The sequence below is a fragment of the Mustela putorius genome, unplaced genomic scaffold, assembly GCF_011764305.1.
Source record: "Mustela putorius furo isolate JIRA1106 unplaced genomic scaffold, ASM1176430v1.1 tig00000145_pilon_pilon_pilon, whole genome shotgun sequence".
Lineage (NCBI taxonomy): Eukaryota > Metazoa > Chordata > Mammalia > Carnivora > Mustelidae > Mustela > Mustela putorius.
Window position 1 is genome coordinate 9,204,765 of NW_025421294.1, and position 17,289 is coordinate 9,222,053.

The following is a 17,289-nucleotide window of genomic DNA, read 5'->3' on the forward strand; positions in this document are numbered from 1 at the left end:
AATTTGCCATATCGAGGAAAAAGGGAGACAGAGGAAGCACAGAAGGATGGGGGATGGTGTTAGGACAGTTGGGTGACTTGTGGGTTGATTAATGTTAAAATCTAAAGTCCTGCATTAGTGATCTCTGCGCCAAAGGAATATCTGTCTCTGATTGATAGATACATCTGGTTTGACCTTTGTATTTTAAAAAGAAAACTTAATTAATTTGCAAACTTGAAAAACAGGAAACTTACCTAAGAATTTATGACTCTTTGAAGAGAAAAACTGGCATATCTGGCAGTTCTGCTCTTGACAGCTGCGTCTCTGTAGCTAGAGCTACCACTAGAAGGAGCAAGTGTTCCAGAGACGTGAACTCCGATTTGCAACCTCATCAATGCTTGCCACTGCTTCTCAGACTCTCAAGCCCAGTTCCCAATGACTCCCTTTGCTCATTTATTCCTTTTGTCTGCTCCTGCAGGCAGTTGGGCTTCTGGCTCCTGGTTTATTTGCGAGGTAGCTGCAAAATGGAGTAGCTCTTTGCTGTTTCCTACTTCCTAAATGTGTAGTTTAGAAAATGCCAGAATTGAAATTCACCAGGTTGATTGTACACGGAATATCCAACTGAATAGTTGAGATCTTCTGGGTTTTTTAATTTGGAAAATCTTATAAGGGTAGATTTTCCATTCTTTGGTTCTTTTGTCCAATGACTTCTCGGAGATCTTCTGGAGACTCGTGCCATCTTTGCCTTATTACCTTTGCTCTTATGTTCTTCACATTATCTCAAGGTCCTCATCCCACTGTAATTCTTAAGGGAAAACAATCCCCCCCCACAAGAGTTCCTAGTTGGTGTGCTTGACCAGACAGAGGGCTCTTGTCCATGTTAGTGCAAGGTTCTTGCTGGTGGTACTCTCTGCTCTCAGATCCCAGGGTTTATGGCTGGAGCTTTTAAGATATAGATAGCCAAGTTAAGGATGTTGAATCACCTCCAAATAAAATGATTGCTGTTATATCAATGTTGTCAGAGTAAAGTGGGGTTAGGGACCCCTTAATGATGGAAATTTAGGGAAATTCTAGATATTCCTTGGCTATAACAAAATACCTAAGCTAGTTATAAATATACCAATAATCACTAGAATAACTGAAAAAACTTTTGGGGAAAAATATGAAGACCATTCTCATACCATTCATCAGGATAAATTCCAGCTGAATTAGAGAATTAAATGTAAAAAATGCAAATCTAAAATACAGTTGATATTTATCTGCTGTTGGGTGGGTGAAACATTTTCTCAGCATAAAAGCAAAGAAGTCATAAAAATGCTATAGCAGTTTGGAACTCTTAATGTAGGAAAGGGCATCATCTTGTACGTGGGTGAATCTGTGCCTACTTTTAAGCAATTCACAAAGGCTACTTGTTTGCCTTTTCTTCAAAGCCTCTGGAGAAGTAGTCCCTCTTGCTATGTCTTTCTTTAGGCGGGGAGTCCTTGCCAACTGTTCTGTAGTTGAATTCTTTTGCCTTAGTATAAACCTTTCCTTTTTATATCTCTTCTTATTGAAAATGAAACAGGACCCCCTTCCCCCCAACTTTGGTTGTTCGAAAGCTACCAGTGAACCTTTTTGAGTCCTTGAGTCTCTTATTCACTGGCGGAACAGACATGGTCTCATTGGCCTTTGAAGAGAATCTGGGCCCTCTTAAAAGTCTTATTTGAAGCTCCCACAAGGGATAGCTTATTGATAACATTACATATCTTAGTGGAAACATCAGGCAGGTCTACTTTGCAAAAAATAAAAATTTGTGTTTGGGGTGATTTCAGAGTGGAAATCTGATGTAATCATTGGAGAATGGGAAGGACAGTGACAAAGGTAGGGGTCCCACAAAGCACTGAGAACTCTCAACCTGTCATGTGGTCTTCATGGCTGAGGTGTCACTTAATATCTAATAATACAGAACATTATTTTAGTTGTGTTTATTTTTATCATAAGGAATAGCTGGGTTTCTTTGAGTATTTGATTATTTACTCACTTATCCTCCTTCAATACAGCTAAATAATGGAGTGTTTCCCTGATGGAAAAAAGTCTTACAAGTGAATTATGTAAGTTCTTTGGTGGATTGTTTATTATTTTTTCATTATTTTATTCTTATTTCACCAATGGAAACATCACGAAACTCCAGTAACTTGGTTTGTTGACCTAAGTGTACCCACTTCGATGAGTCACTCCACCTTTTGAGACCCTGGTTTTCTCATTGATAAATGGCAGTAATGCCTGTCATGCTTCTAGATTTCAAAATGTGAAAACTAATGCAATGGGTTACACTTATTTACCTACTAAGTTTCATTCTTTTGTTCCAAAAAAATATAGAAAATTGGACCAATGTATAAATTAAGATAGGGCAATCATATGTTGCTATCTGGCCATGTCTTCTCTCAGACAATAGCAAGATATTTTTTTATGTGAAACTACTTGTGATAGACCTTTATAATCTGTAATTGGGGTAAGGACTCGTATATCATTCTGAAATGCGAGAAACAAGTTACTTCATTACAGAATGTCCTTGTCATTTTCTTGAAAAGGAAGACTCAGTATTTTTATGATGATGTTGAGATTATAGAAATAATGAGAGACAAAAAATTATTGTTAGCTTTTATTGAGCAAAATGAAATTAATCCAAAGAATAAAATATTAACCACATTGAAACTCTTTGGTTATAAAATGAGAGAGAATGTTAATGTCCTTCAGAAGTTCTTAAAACCTAAAACACCCCCCATGAATCTAAAAAACTGCAAGAAGCTCTTTAAAATCAGCCATAGTTTTTGATCTTGAAGAATCCAAAGGTACTTGTTGAAGATGTGTTTGAGTTCAAGAGTAGACTGGCACGTATTATTTTTTATTTTTTTAGAAAATTTTATTTATTTATTTGACAGAGAGAGAGAGGGAGAGGACAAGCAAGGAGAGTGGGAGAGGGAGAAGCAGGCTCCCTGCTGAACAGGGTGCCTAAGGCAGGCTGGATCCCAAGACCCTGGGATCATGACCTGACATGAAGACAGCCAGCTGCTTAACTGAGCTACCGAGGTGCCCAAGGAGGCCTTCTTTGTTATCATTTGTAATTTAAAGCTAAGTTCTCTTGTAGTCATTTTTCCCAGGTTCTCCAACATGCTTTCACCAGTAAGCTTTTACCAAAAGAAAAAGAAAAGATTAGGTAATGGTCAGCACTGAGAAAGAAGTTAGGAAACAGAAACAGAGAAGTCAGATTAAACTATTTTTGAGAATCTAAGTATTCCTATATGTGTTTGAACTGAGGAAAGCATTATGTAGCATTCCAAGATTCAAAAGCAGATCTAGAAGTGAGTCCTGCTTTGACATTTCAACAGATTGAAAAATAACATCTTTGGGACTAGATGCCAAGGACTGAAGTATTACAAGCACATCAAACCTCAACCTTTTCCCCATACACCTTCCTTTTGATCATATTCATACCGTTTCATGGAGCACCAGTGTGCTAAGGATCTTTGCTCCTTACCTTCTTCATGGGTCTGTCTCCCGCGCTCAGACCCAGGATTTCTGTCTGGCTCTAGTTCTGTATTCCTGGATATTTGTTCTATAAGAGCCTTGGTTTAAACTCAGTAGTTTGGCCACTGTTTCAGAAGTTGTATTTTAGATATGAATTCTATGTAGCAGGACAGTATTAAACAAAGAAAAAGACAGAATAGTGTACAAATATTGGAGTACATTGTATATAGTAAGAGTTGGTAATTTTATACACTTTTTTGTTTTAGTTAAATACCTATGTATTTAAAAAAATACCTATGTATTTGCACATATATTGTGATGTAACATATGTATTTTAATTTTAGTTGTAGTAAGAAAATTTTGAAAAGAACACTGCTCTAAATTTCATCTCTATATAACATGGTGATTATGAGGGTTTAATAACTGAGAAGATCTCTCAGAAAGTATACTGCTCAAATATTATTATTAATTTTAGTTCATTGTCAAAGATGCTTATACTACCAATGGTTTGTACTTTACACTTAGTTAAAACCTTTTTTACCTATGGATAGTATTTTCTAGAGTTACATTCAGTTTTTCATTCCTTTGTGTGGTGCAATTAGCATTTTCAAGTGGTTTAGAAGTTTCTTCAGGGATACACTGCATTGCATTTTTACTTAATGAGAGAGAAATGAGGAATGATTATCACCTGGCTTTCATTTTGAACTCTCAAGGAAATGGTTTTATGGACCCTCTTTGATATAAAGGAGCTAGTTTCAGATTTCACTATGTTGCGAAATTCTCTATTCTTTTTACTCTCTAATCCTTGCCCCCCAGTTGAAAAATGCAGAGTGGTATTCTGTTCCACTATCTACCTGTTCGATATTTGTGCATATTCTTTGAGCCAACCTTTCTTCTTGTAGGAATTTATCCTTAGGAAATTATTGGCACATGGACAAAGCGGGTCATAGCATGGTATTTAGGTGTGCATGCCCCTGGTGTGTGCAGGCTCACATCACACTCTGTCACTAAACAGCTGTGTGACTTGGGCAAGTGACCTCATCTCTTTAAGCCTCATTTTCTTTTTCTGTAAGTGGGAATAATGATTATTATCTCCCTTACACAGTTGTTAGAAGGATTAAACGAGACAGTATTTGGGATTTAGAACACTGTTCAGTGCATAGTAAAATGCTGAATAAATGTTAACTATTTTCTTCATCATAGAAATTAGTTTTCTTATTATAAATGTTAGCTGCTATTATGATAATTTTTTATTCATTCTAATTTTTTTTTAAAGATTTATTTATTTATTTATTTATGTGACAGAGAGAGATCACAAGCAGGCAGAGAGGCAGGCTGAGAGAGAGAGGAGGAAGCAGGCTCCCTGCTGAGCAGAGAGCCGGATGCGGGCCTCCATCTCAGGACCTTGAGATCATGACCTGAGCCGAAGGCAGTGGCCCAACCCACTGAGCCACCCAGGTGCCCTATTCATTCTAATTTTTAATGGTGGAAAGATAAACTCCAAAAACCACTATCAAATAAAATTCTTTTCTGTAGGGGAAGATCTTGTCCTCAAGTGTTACAGTATTTTGTGAAATTCGTATGCTTTTACGTGTAGTAGAACTATTCACTGTCATCAAGATTAATGGCATGGAAGCGCTGCATATCACTACATTCTACAAACAAAGATTTTGTTTTATTTTTAATCTATTTTTATTTGGCACATATAATGATGTGATAAATGGGCACAGTTTAATGTCTTTGGGACTAGATTCTTCCCCTTGTTTATAGTATCTATGTTTCTAACACTAAGGGAATTCTAGGTGTACTACTTTTTATGCTATTGCCTCTTTGAACATTCAAAAATATTTAAAAATAATTTAAAAATATTAAAAAGAATAATAAAGTAGTCCCCTGCCAGTTTCCCAGTATTCTACTGATTAATATTTTTGTGAGTACAAGTTGTAACTTTGATATGGTTGAGAAATGCTGTTAGTTTATGTCTGCTTTATTCTGTAGGTTCAGTGTTTTTTTAAAATATAGGTTTACTTAATGACTACCTAGGGCTTTAAGGCTTTTTTTCCCCAGGCTCCAGGAAATTTTGCCGGTTAGATTACTTATGATATAACACAAAGACACTAGATAGATGGCTGCTAGATAAACTTTTTTAAACATAATCCAAAATTAAAACTTTTTTATTTAGGACTTATGTAGTAACCAAGAAAAATACATCTGTACATGTTAATAAAGGATATGGACTATGGTATTAATTTAAAAGTGTAATGTTTTAAAGAACAATTGATAATTGCTGACCATTCAATTTTAACACTAAATTAAAATGAAGAAGACTTTGTTGAAAGGGGGTTTGTAATTATGTGTTGATATTTATGTGTGTAAAGGAAGATGAGAATATAGTTGTGAATCCCAGCTGTATTCCTGGGGCAAGTCTTAACTACTTTGGCACAGACAATGAATAGTTTGACCATTTTTTAAAAAGTTAAACTTCAGTTGTCATGTGAGTTAGTATGTCCACTCTTAGGTGTATACAAAACAGTTGACAACATATGTCACCCAGCAACTAAATATTCATAGCAACATTAATCATAATAACCAGAAAGTGGAAAGAACAGAAATGTCCATCAAATGAAAAATGAAAAAAAGGTAGCATATCCATACAATAGAATGGTTTGCAATTTTCAAAAGGAATGAAAGGCTGTTACATGCTATAACATGATTGAAACTTGAAAACATTATTCTAAGTGAAAGAAGCCAAATAAAAATGTTTTTATGATTCCATTTATATGAAATGTTCAGAACAGGCAAATCTGTGACAGTGGTAGTGTTTTCCCGGGGCTGAGGGAAAGAGAGAATGGGGAGTAACTGTAACTCATATGGAGATTTCTTTTTGGAATGACAGAAATATTCTGGAATTAGATAGTGGTGATGGGCATAACTTAATGAATATACTAAAAATTGCTGAATTGTACACTCAAAAAAAGATAATCTCATAATAAAAAAAGAATTTCACTGAGTGGGATTCGGAACAGAGTAGACACTGCCAAAGAAAAAGATCAATGAACTTCCATATACAGCAATAAAAGCTGTAAAGAAAGCACAGAGAGAGCAAAGTCCAGGAAAAGAAAACACAATAAAACAACAGGCATCAAACACAGCCCCACTGACATGTAGGACAACGTCAAGTAGTCTGATAGACATGTAATTGGAATCCTGGTGGAAGCCCTAAAAACTAGCTCATGAATTTTTCTTTCTAACCCCATCCCCATCATTCTTAGAGCACTTTCTTACTTTCTGGCAGGAAAAGCTCTTCTTGTTCATTCCCTTACACCAGTTAAAATGGCAAAAATTAACAAGACAGGAGACAACAAGTGTTGGTTCCTTAAGAATTCTTGGTTTCTTTGAGTAGAGAATGAGATATAGAAGCCAAGATTTAGTGCTTGATGTGTTCATTGTTATTGGAAATATTGTTTGTAGATAGAATTCTCCTGTTTGCTATAGAACCCCCCACTTCCTCCATAATTATGGAACTGCTGTGATTGTTCATCGATGCTGTGACATACTCATCCATGTTTATGTGATCTGAGTCTGACATTCCAAGTGATCAACCGCGGGAACAGCATCAGCAGCTCCAGCTACTCCCCCTCAGAGTCCTCCAAACATGGCTTAAGACCCTGGATTGGCCTTTTGCTTCATGTCACAAGGTCAAAACACGGCTGGGGCTTTTTAATTTTTGCAGTCTGAGGTGTGTGAAAAGTAGTTTTGTTGCTGTTTATTGGTCATGTAGGTTTCTTCTTGGGTGAAATACTTTTTCTGTCCTTTATTCATTTTTTCTTTTGTTTGTTGTTTTCTTGGGGGGCCTTCTAAAAATATATTTTAGATACTATTTCATTATACCTTGTGTCTTACAAATACCATTTCCTAGTTTGTGGCTTCTCTTTAGGTTTTAATCAAAAGGTAAAAACCTTTTATGTTTTATTTTGGTCAAATTTATTGTGTATCTTTAAGAAATCTTTCAGACACAAAGAGATTCTGTAATTCTAAGATTTTTAAGGGTTTTTTTTGTGTGTGTTTGGGTATCTAATTTCTCTTGATTCATTTAATTTATTTTTAAATTGACTGAATTAATCAAAACCACATTGAGATACTAACTTATATCAGTTGGAATGGCAAAAAATAACAAGACAGGAAACAAGTGTTGGCAAGGATGTGGAGAAAGGGGTACCCTTTTACAGTGTTCGTGGGAATGCAAGTTGGTGCAGCCACTCTGGAAAACAGTATGGCGGTTCCTCAAGATGAGCCACCCAGATAACCCAATAATGTACCCATTTTAAGTACAGTTCAGTGAGTTTTGATGAATGTATACTAGTGTAATTACTATTGCAGTTAAGGTAACAAACCCTTTCCATTACCCCTGAAGATTCTTTTTTTTTCCACTTTTTTTTTATTATGTTCAGTTAGCCATTGTATAGTACATCATAAGTTTTTGACGTAGTGTTCAGTGATTCATAAAACACCCAGTGTTACTAGAGCATATCATGCTTAGTGAAATAAGTCAAGCAGAGAAAGACAACTATCATATGATCTCCCTGATATGAGGAAGTGGTGATGCAACATGGGGGCTTAAGTGGGTAGGAGAAGAATCAATGAAACAAGATGGGATTGGGAGGGAGACAAACCATAAGTGACTCTTAATCTTACAAAACAAACTGAGGGTTGCTGGGGGGAGGGGGGTTGGGAGAAGGGGGGGTGGGGTTATGGACATTGGGGAGGGTATGTGCTTTGGTGAATGCTGTGAAGTGTGTAAACCTGGCGATTCACAGACCTGTACCCCTGGGGATAAAAATACATGTTTATAAATTTAAAAAAAACAAAAAAACCACCCAGTGTTCATCACTAAATGTGCCCTCCTTAGTGCCCATCACCTGGTGACTCCATCCCCTCCCCCCTCCCCCGACCAAAACCTTCAGTTTGTTTACCAAAGTCCATAGTCTCTCATGGCTCATCTCCCTCCCCAATTTCTCCCCCTTCAGTTTTCCATCCCTTCCCCTATGGTTCTCTGCACTATTCCTTATATTCCACATATGAGTGAAACCATAGAATTGTTTCTCTGCCTGACTTAATTGACTTAGCATAATCCCCTCCAGTTCCATCCAAGTCGATGCAAATGGTAGGTATTTATTCTTTCTGATGGCTGAGTAATATTCTATTGTATATATGAATCACATCTTTTTTTATCCATTCATCTGTTGAAGGGCCTCTCAGTTCCTTCCACAATTTGGCTATTGTGGACATTACTGCTATGAACACTGGAGTGCATGTGCCCCTTCTTCTCATTACACCTGTATCTTTGGGGTAAATACCTAGTATTGCAATTGCTGGGTCATAGGGTAGCTCTCTTTTTAATGTCTTGAGGAAACTCCATCCTGTTTTCCAGAGTGGTAGTACCAGCTTACCTTCCCACCAACAGTGTAAGAGGGCTCCCCTTTCTCCACATCCTCACCAACACTTGTTGTTTCCTGTCTTGTTAATTTTTGCCATTTTAACTGGTGTAAGGTAATATCACATTGTGGTTTTGACTTGTATCCTGCCACATTGTTGAAAGGACAGCCTTTGCAATATCCCATAGGTTCTGGACCGATGTGTTTTCATTCTCATTAGTTTCCATGACTTGTTTAAGTTCTTCCTTAATTTCCTGGTTGACCCAGTCATTCTTTAGTAGGATGTTCTTTAACTTCTACGTGTTTCAATTCCTTCCAAATTTTTTCTTGTGAATTCCAGTTTCAAGGCACTGTGGTCAGATAACATGCAGGGAATAATCTCAGTCTTTTAGTATTGGTTGAGACCTGATTTGTGACCAAGTATGTTATCTATTCTGGAGGAAGTTCCTTGTACATTCAAGAAGAATGAGTATTATGTTGTTTTAGGGTGGAATCTTCTATATGTATCTACAAAGTCCATCTGGTCCACTGGGTCATTCAAAGCTCTTGTTTCTTTGTTAATCTTCTGCTTAGATGAACTGTCCATTGCTGAGAGGTCTCCTAGTATTAATGTATTATTATCAATATGATTCTTTATTTTGGTTAACAGTTGGCTTAGATAGTTGGCTGCTCTCATGTTGGGGGCAGAGATACTTAAAATTGTTTCTGTGGGATAGTTTTAAGTATGATAATAGTGTTCCTTTACATCTCTTAGTACAGTCTTTGGTTTAAAAATCCAACTTGTCTGATATGAGAATTGTTACCCCAGCTTTCTTTTGAGGTCCATTTACATGATAAATTGTTCTCCATCCCCTTACTTTCAATCTGGAGGTGTTTTTAGGCTCAGAAGGAGTCTCTTGTAGGCAGTATATGGATGGATCCTGTCTTTTTATCCAATCTGAAACCCTGCCATTTAATTTTTCAGGCTGTTCACGATGAGAGTAACTATTGAAAGATAACAATTTAGTGCCATTGTATTGCCTGTGAAGTCCCTGTTTCTGTAGATTATCTCTGTTACTTTCTCGTCTATATTACTCTTGGGGTCTTTTTTCTTATCTCCCCTCTTTGGCTGCCTTGGTGGTCATATATCTTTCACTTCCTACCTGTCCTCGTTATCTCTCCATCCATTCTGAATGACATCCTTGCTCGATTAAAGTATTCTTGGTTGCATGTTCATCTCATTTAGTACCCTATTATGTCTTGCCAGGTCTCTATGGACAGGTATAATGTTATTCTGATATTCCTCCCTCCATAGGTAAGACATCTCTTACCCCTAGCTGCTCTCAGGATAGCTGCCTTGGCTCCTCAAGTTTTACTATTATATACTGGGGCATTGGTCTATTTTTATTGATCTTGGGAAGGGTCCTCTCTGCCTCTTGGACAGGGATCCTCCTTTCATCCCCAGATTAGGTAAGTTCTCAGCTATGGTTTGCTCAAGTATACATCCTCGTTCTCTCTCTCTCTCTCCACCCCCTCAGGGATCCCGATAATTCTGACTTTGGAATGTTTCATGGTGTCATTGATCTCTCTACTTCTGATCTCATGAGCTTGTAGTTGTTCATCTCTGTCATTCCTGACTTCTTTCCTTCTATCAGCTTATCTTCTAGATCAGTAATTCATTCTTTCTCATTTACCCTGGCATTCAGAGTATCCAGTTTAGACAGCATCTCCTTCATAGCATTTTTAATTTCATTGACAGTACCTCTACATTCTGCCCTTAAAGGTCTATACTGTCACTAATAGTTTTCTCAAGCCTAAGTAGCAACTTTATAAATGTTATTCTGAAGTCTTTTTCTGACATCTTCCTTAGATCCATATCCATTAAGTCTGTGGCAGAGGCCATTGTCTCTGGTTCTTTCCTTTGTTGGGAGCTCTACCTCCTAGTCATTCTCTTGAGGGATGGCTGAGGGAATGTACAGAATCCAAAATATCAACCATGACACAGGCAAGATGAACCCAAGGAAAATCTGGAGTGATGGAAGCCACCAATCTCATGCTGATTTTGTGGGGGTGTTCAGGATGGTTTGGTAGATATCCAGCTCAATTCAGGGGACCGGCAATGGCAATGAGCTTCCCTACTCCTCCACCATCTTGTCTTTTTTTCCACTTCTGAAGTTTCACTTGTGCTCTTTTTTCAGTCAGCAGCCAACCCCACACTGGCACCAGACACCTGGAAATAGAAGTTATCTATGCTATAGATCGGGTTTTCTTTTTAAGAGTTGCATACAAGTGAAAGTATGCAGTATGTACTTTCTATCTGGCTTCTTTTGCTCAACACAGTATTTTTGAGATTTTATTCATGTTACAGGTATCAGTAGTTGTTACACTGTTTTGCTGAGTATTCTATTGCATGGATATAGTACAAATCACAATTATCTTCTCACTTGTTGAGGAACATGTGGATTGTATTCAGTCTTGGACTACTATGAATAAGGCTTTATGAACATATGTCTTAATTTCTTTTGAATAAATAATGGAATTATTGAGTCATGTGATGAATGTATGTTGACTTTCAGCAAGCTGTTTTCCAAAATAGTTGTGTCATTTTACATTCCCATCAGTGATGCATGAAAGTTTTAGTATCTCTAAATCCTTATTAACATTTGACACTGTCAGTCTTTTTTGTTTTACCTCACCTAGTGGGTATGTGGTAGTATATTTTTATGGTTTTTAGCTGTATTTTTCTGATGACTAGTAATGTTAAGCATGTTTTTGTTTGCCCAAGTGGCTGTTCTGTATCTTCTCTTGCGAAGTGTCTTAAAAATATTCTGGTTTTTATTGGCTCGTTTGTTCTCTTATTATTGAGTTGTAAGAGTTATTTCTATATTCAGTGTGTAACCCAAACTGATTTTCTTTTTCCTTTTTTTAATAATGTTTGGAAAAGCAGAAGCTTTTCGTTTTGATGAAGTCCATTTTGTCATTTTCTTTTATGATTTGTGCTTTTTGGTCTCAAGAAATCTTTGCCTAAGTTTAAATATTGTATTGCTTCACATATAATGTTACCACCTTACCATAATATCTTTTTATATTCTTTCTCCTGCCCTTTGTAATATTGTTGTCATGCATTTTTGTCTGACATGTATTTTATAGCATCTGTTGTAAACCATATTGTATGTTATTTTTTCTTTAGACAGGTAATTTTCTTTTAAAGAAATTAAGGAATAAAAAACAAGTTTTATTTATTCATATCTTAACCTTTTCTGGTAATCTTCATTCCTTTATGCAGATTTAGGTTTCCATCAGGTATCACTTTCCTTCTGTTTGAAAAATGTCCTTTAACATTTTTTTATGGTATAGGTGTCCTGGCAGCAGATTTTCTCAGATTTTTTTTTTGGGGGGGGGGTAGGGAATTCTGAAAAGTCTTTGTTCAGACTTAGTTCTGAAAAGTATTTTCAGCAGGTATAGAATTCTAAGTTAATTCTTTTATCAGCACTTTGATAATGTCTTCTGGCTTGGATATTTAAAGATGTCTTCTGGCTTTAATCGTTTCTGATGAAAAGTCTGATGAAAAGTCTTGTTTGTGGAGGGAGAGTTAGTCTGGTCCTTGCTATTCCATCTTGCTTGGAGTCAGAATTTCCTGTATTTTTAATAAGGCAAGACACTGTCATTTCATTTTTTTTCTTGCCATACAGTTATCAGATTATTCCAAACACCACTTTGGAACAGACCATTCTTTCCTCACTGATTTCTGATGACATTTCTATGATATATTATGTTCCCATGCATACTTATGTCCCTTTCTAGACTTTCAGCATTGTCCTATTGGTCTTTTGTGTATTCCTAAGGTAGCATCGAACTACAGCTTTGTAACAAATCTTGCTTTCATGTCAGGTGAGTCTCTACTCCTAATTCTTGCATTTTATGGACATTGGATAACTTCTTTTATCTTTTTATCTATTTGAATTATTTGATTGGAGTAAGAACTTTCTACCTACTTAATTGAATTTTTTTTTTAAGATTTTATTTATTTGACGGAGTGAGAGATCACAAGTAGGCAGAGAGGCAGGCAGAAGTTGGGTGGGGGAGGCAGGCTCCCTGCTGAGCAGAGAGCCTGATGCAGGGCTTGATCCCAGGATCCTGAAATCATGACCTGAGCCAAAGGCTGAGGCTTAACCCACGGAGCCACCCAGGTGCCCCTTAAATGAAACTTTTATTTGAATTATTTGATTGGAGTAAGAAATGAAGGCAAGTTAGCTGTTGTAGTTCACCCTTGCAATCTTGTGTTCAGCCACACAGATGCTATATTGGCTATATCTATAGCAGATGAAGTTCTATTAAAATGTAAGCTTTTTGCCTAAAGAACAATTTTCACTTAAGTTTTAAGACACTAGGATTGTACATTATACATTAAGAGGCAATCCTAGCAAAGACTTCTGTAAGCTTTATGTAAACAAGAAGCCAACTATCAAATGGCTGTCAAATGATGTAATAGACTCTCATTAATGGCAACAAAGGCATTCACATTCTTTCTGTGAAAGTCAAGCAAAATTTAACAAAAGTTTTACAGGACCTTCTAACATTACCAGACATTGTTCTTCTCCTCCTCCTCCTCCTTCTTCTTTTTTTTTTAAAGATTTTATTTATTTATTTGACAGAGAGAGAGATCACAAGAAGGCAGAGGGGTAGGCAGAGAGAGAGGAAGGGAAGCAGGCTTCCTGCCAAGCAGAGAGCCCGAAACGGAGCTTGATCCCTGGATCCTAGGATCACGACTGGAGCCGAAGGCAGAAGCTTCAATCCACTGAGCCACCCAGGCGTTCCTAGACATTGTTCTTTGTATCTAATAATAATGTGGACATGAGATTTTTTGCCAGTGACCCCAAGAGTTGTAATTGTGAGAGTCTTTGTGAACTATGCATTGTAAATTTGTATATGTGGATGATGTTTACACGTTTATATTTTTTCCCAGCCTATGTAATATGGTTATGCAACCTTTGAGGCAGTTAGGCTTGAGGAGGGCATTCTTAGATGATTCGTCACTCAGTAACAATTTATGCTGGGGTACTGTGAAATTTTACTTATTCTCTTATTGTAGAGGCCCAGAGCCAAATTAGCATGTGTGTACTACTATGCAATACATTTTTTAACTGGCTTTTAAAGAGAATCTAGCCAGAGTTGCATCTGATTCATATCATATTTTCCACCCTGGTATTTTAATACTTTGAAGTTCAGTAGTAGTAATGGTAGTAGTTGCAGCAGCCAACATCTATGCTCTTAAAACTTTCAATTCACCTAAGCTTCCCTTTATAGCCCATGGCCCCCATAACAGTACAATGATTTGGTTTTACAATTATCCACAACAATTTACTGCTAGGTTAATGGGGATTCATGCCTAAGCATATGCAATCAGTGGGAACTGGGCCTGAAGCCAGATATTCTAGCTTTGTTCCTAGCAAGGGATAGGTCATTGTCATTCCTTCATATGTTCAGAAAATGTTTATAAAGCTCCTGTGATCTACAAGGTACTCTTTTAGCCATTGGAGGTATATCAATAAACAAAACTGACAAGAATCCCTGCCCATGTGGAGCTTATATTGCAGGAAGGCAGAGGGGAGACCATGGTACATAACAAAAATGTAAATTCTATAATAAATTAGGAGGTGATTATGTATAATTAGAAAAAAATAAAGCAAGTGGGGGAACAATATATGTATACATGAGACATAATAAGATATGGTGAAATCTGACTGTCCAAATGTGTTTATAATTTGGAAAAAGGATTTGTAGGCTAATGTGATAGAAAGCTTCATGGAAAACATAGAAGGCTTTGTGGAAAAATAAATCTAGAATATAGTGAGTTCTTTCCAGTTCCAACGCTGCCACTTCATCCAGACCATCACGCCCTTCATCCTCTTCCTTCCTTGCTACCCTCGCAATCTGTTTTCTCAGCAACTGCCAAAGTAATAAGTAATTCAGTTTAAACGACTCCCCTGTCCAGAGCCCTCCCATGGTTTCTCAGGTTACTCATAATAAAACCTGAAGTCCTTAACAATAGTCTACAAGGTTCTTTGTGGTCTGGCTCTTGCCTTCCACTGTAATGGCATTTCCGACTTGAGTGTTCTTCTATGCTGCTCTCTCTTTACACTGGCCTCAGTGCTGTTCCTCACACTCTCCACACGGACCCTCATGTCACAATCTTCATAATTGCTGTTTCCTCCGCCTTGAAGATGTGTCTCCGATATTTCACTGGCTTACTCTCATTACCTTCAGATCTTTGCTCAAACTTCACCTCCTTACAGAGAGACCTTTCGTAAAAACCCAGAAGTATTTTTCTGAGCACATCTCCTCACTCCCAGCTCCTTTTTCTCTTTTTCTATCCATAGCATTTTTTCCACCGGACATATTTATGTACCACTTTGCTAATTAGCTACTGGAAAGTAAGCTCCATGAGATCAGGAAGGATTTTGTATTATTCCCCACTGTATGTCCTCTTCTAAAATATTTCCCAGGGGCGCCTGTGTGGCTCAGTGGGTTAAATTTCTGCCTTTGGCTCGGGTCATGATCTCAGGGTCCTGGGATCGAGCCGCACATTGGGCTCTCTGCTCAGTGGAGAGTTCTGCTTCTCCCCCTCTCTCTGCTTGCCTCTCTACTTGTGATCTCTCTCTTCTGTGTCAAATAAATAAATAAAATCTTAAAAAATAAATAAATAAAATAGTTCCCAGAATATAGGCAAGGCTTACTGAACATTCACTGGATAAATGAATGAATTAAAATATGGTCAAAAACATTTTTTCTCTCCATAGATTTGTTTATGTAGAATTGAAAGAAGGTCTAGTGATGATGATCAGCAACAATATTTTCAGTGAACATCTAGGACTGCACTGGGTGTTTTTTTTTAGAGTGTATCTTATTTATTTATTTATCTGTTATTTATTTATTTGTTTGTTTCATGGGTAGAATTGTGATTCATCTATGCATACAACACCCAGTGCTCATTACATCATGTGCTCTCCTTAATACCCATCACCCAGCTATCCTTTCCCGCCAGCCCCTTCCCTCCAGCAAATCTCAGTTTGTTTCCTACTGTGAAGAGTCTCTTATGGTTTGTCTCCATTTCTGATTTCGTTTTGTTTTATGCTTCTCTGTTTTGTTTCTTAAATTTCACATATGAGTGACATCATGTGATAGTTGTCTTCTTCTGACTGATATATTTTGCTTAGCATAATACCCTCTAGTTCTAACCGTGTTGCTGTAAATGGCAAGATTTCATTCTTTTGATGGTTATGTACTATTCCATTGTTTGTATGTGTATATCTATGTCTGTATCTATCTATCTACATCATATCTTCTTTATCCGTTCATTTGTCAATGGACATCTACACTCTTCCTATAGTTTGGCTGTTGTGGACATTGCTGCTATAAATATTGGGGTGCAGATGCCCCTTTGAATTACTATTTGTATCCTTCAGATAAACACCTCGTTGAACTGGGTATATTAAAGGTCCCCTCCTGCCTCCTTTTCCCTCCCATGCACACCCACTGCCTTTAGGATCAAACCTAAGCTCCTTGGTCTGGCATTCAAGGCCTTCTAAGGTCTCGTCTAAGTTGACCTTTCCAGCTCCACTTCTCTGCCAAGCCCTTACCTTCTCAGCCCATGCTGCAGTCCTAAGGAGTGACTTACAATTGCCCTCAGTGCCCCTTGCAGATGTCTCTTGCAGCATCTCTCAAATTTTGTGCTTATATTTGATGGGTGTCTCCTCACATCGTATAAGCTCTTCAAAGTAGAGGATCTAGCATATTTTCATATTTCAAGGACTTGGCACAGTTCCTGGCAGAGCAGAGGTGGTCAGGAAATCCTTACTGAAAGCCAAAGATGGTTTTGCCTCCAAGACAGAGACTAGCAGGAACGTGAAGAGGTTGGGTATGGAAAAAATAAATTGATGAAAGCAGTTTCATCTGATTAGAGGGCTTGTTTGGGGACAAAAGGGATTGAAGAGAATGTAATATTAGAAACTTTCATTTTTAGCACAGTATTAGAATACTCTAAGTCTGTTGGAATACTCTAGTTTGGGTGTGGAGAGATGGCATATAATATGATTGAATCGGTTTACTCAGCTAGAAGAAAACAGCTTACATGAGAGGAAGGGTTATTTGACATGTGTTGTTTGGAAACAAGTGCAGCCATCCGTCAGTGGTCTGACTGTAGGCCTGTCAGCCCTATTATTCAGTCTGTAAGAATCATGCCAAATAGTGACCCTGCTCTTCCTGGGGGCAAAATATAAGGAGGAGAATTCAGGGCAGTAGTGGTGCATTCATGTCCTAGTAACTGTGAGGGCTGAGGGTTAGGTTAGACTCAACCTGATGTTGGTTCAGTGGGAAAGAAGGCTGTGAA

At 37.5% G+C, this 17,289-nt stretch overlaps 1 protein-coding gene across 1 annotated transcript in view; it reads left to right on the plus strand.

Moving 5' to 3' along the window:
• DEPDC1B (DEP domain containing 1B) overlaps positions 1-17,289 on the plus strand; it is a 78,430-nt gene that overhangs the window by 51,300 nt on the left and 9,841 nt on the right. The window lies entirely within an intron of this gene.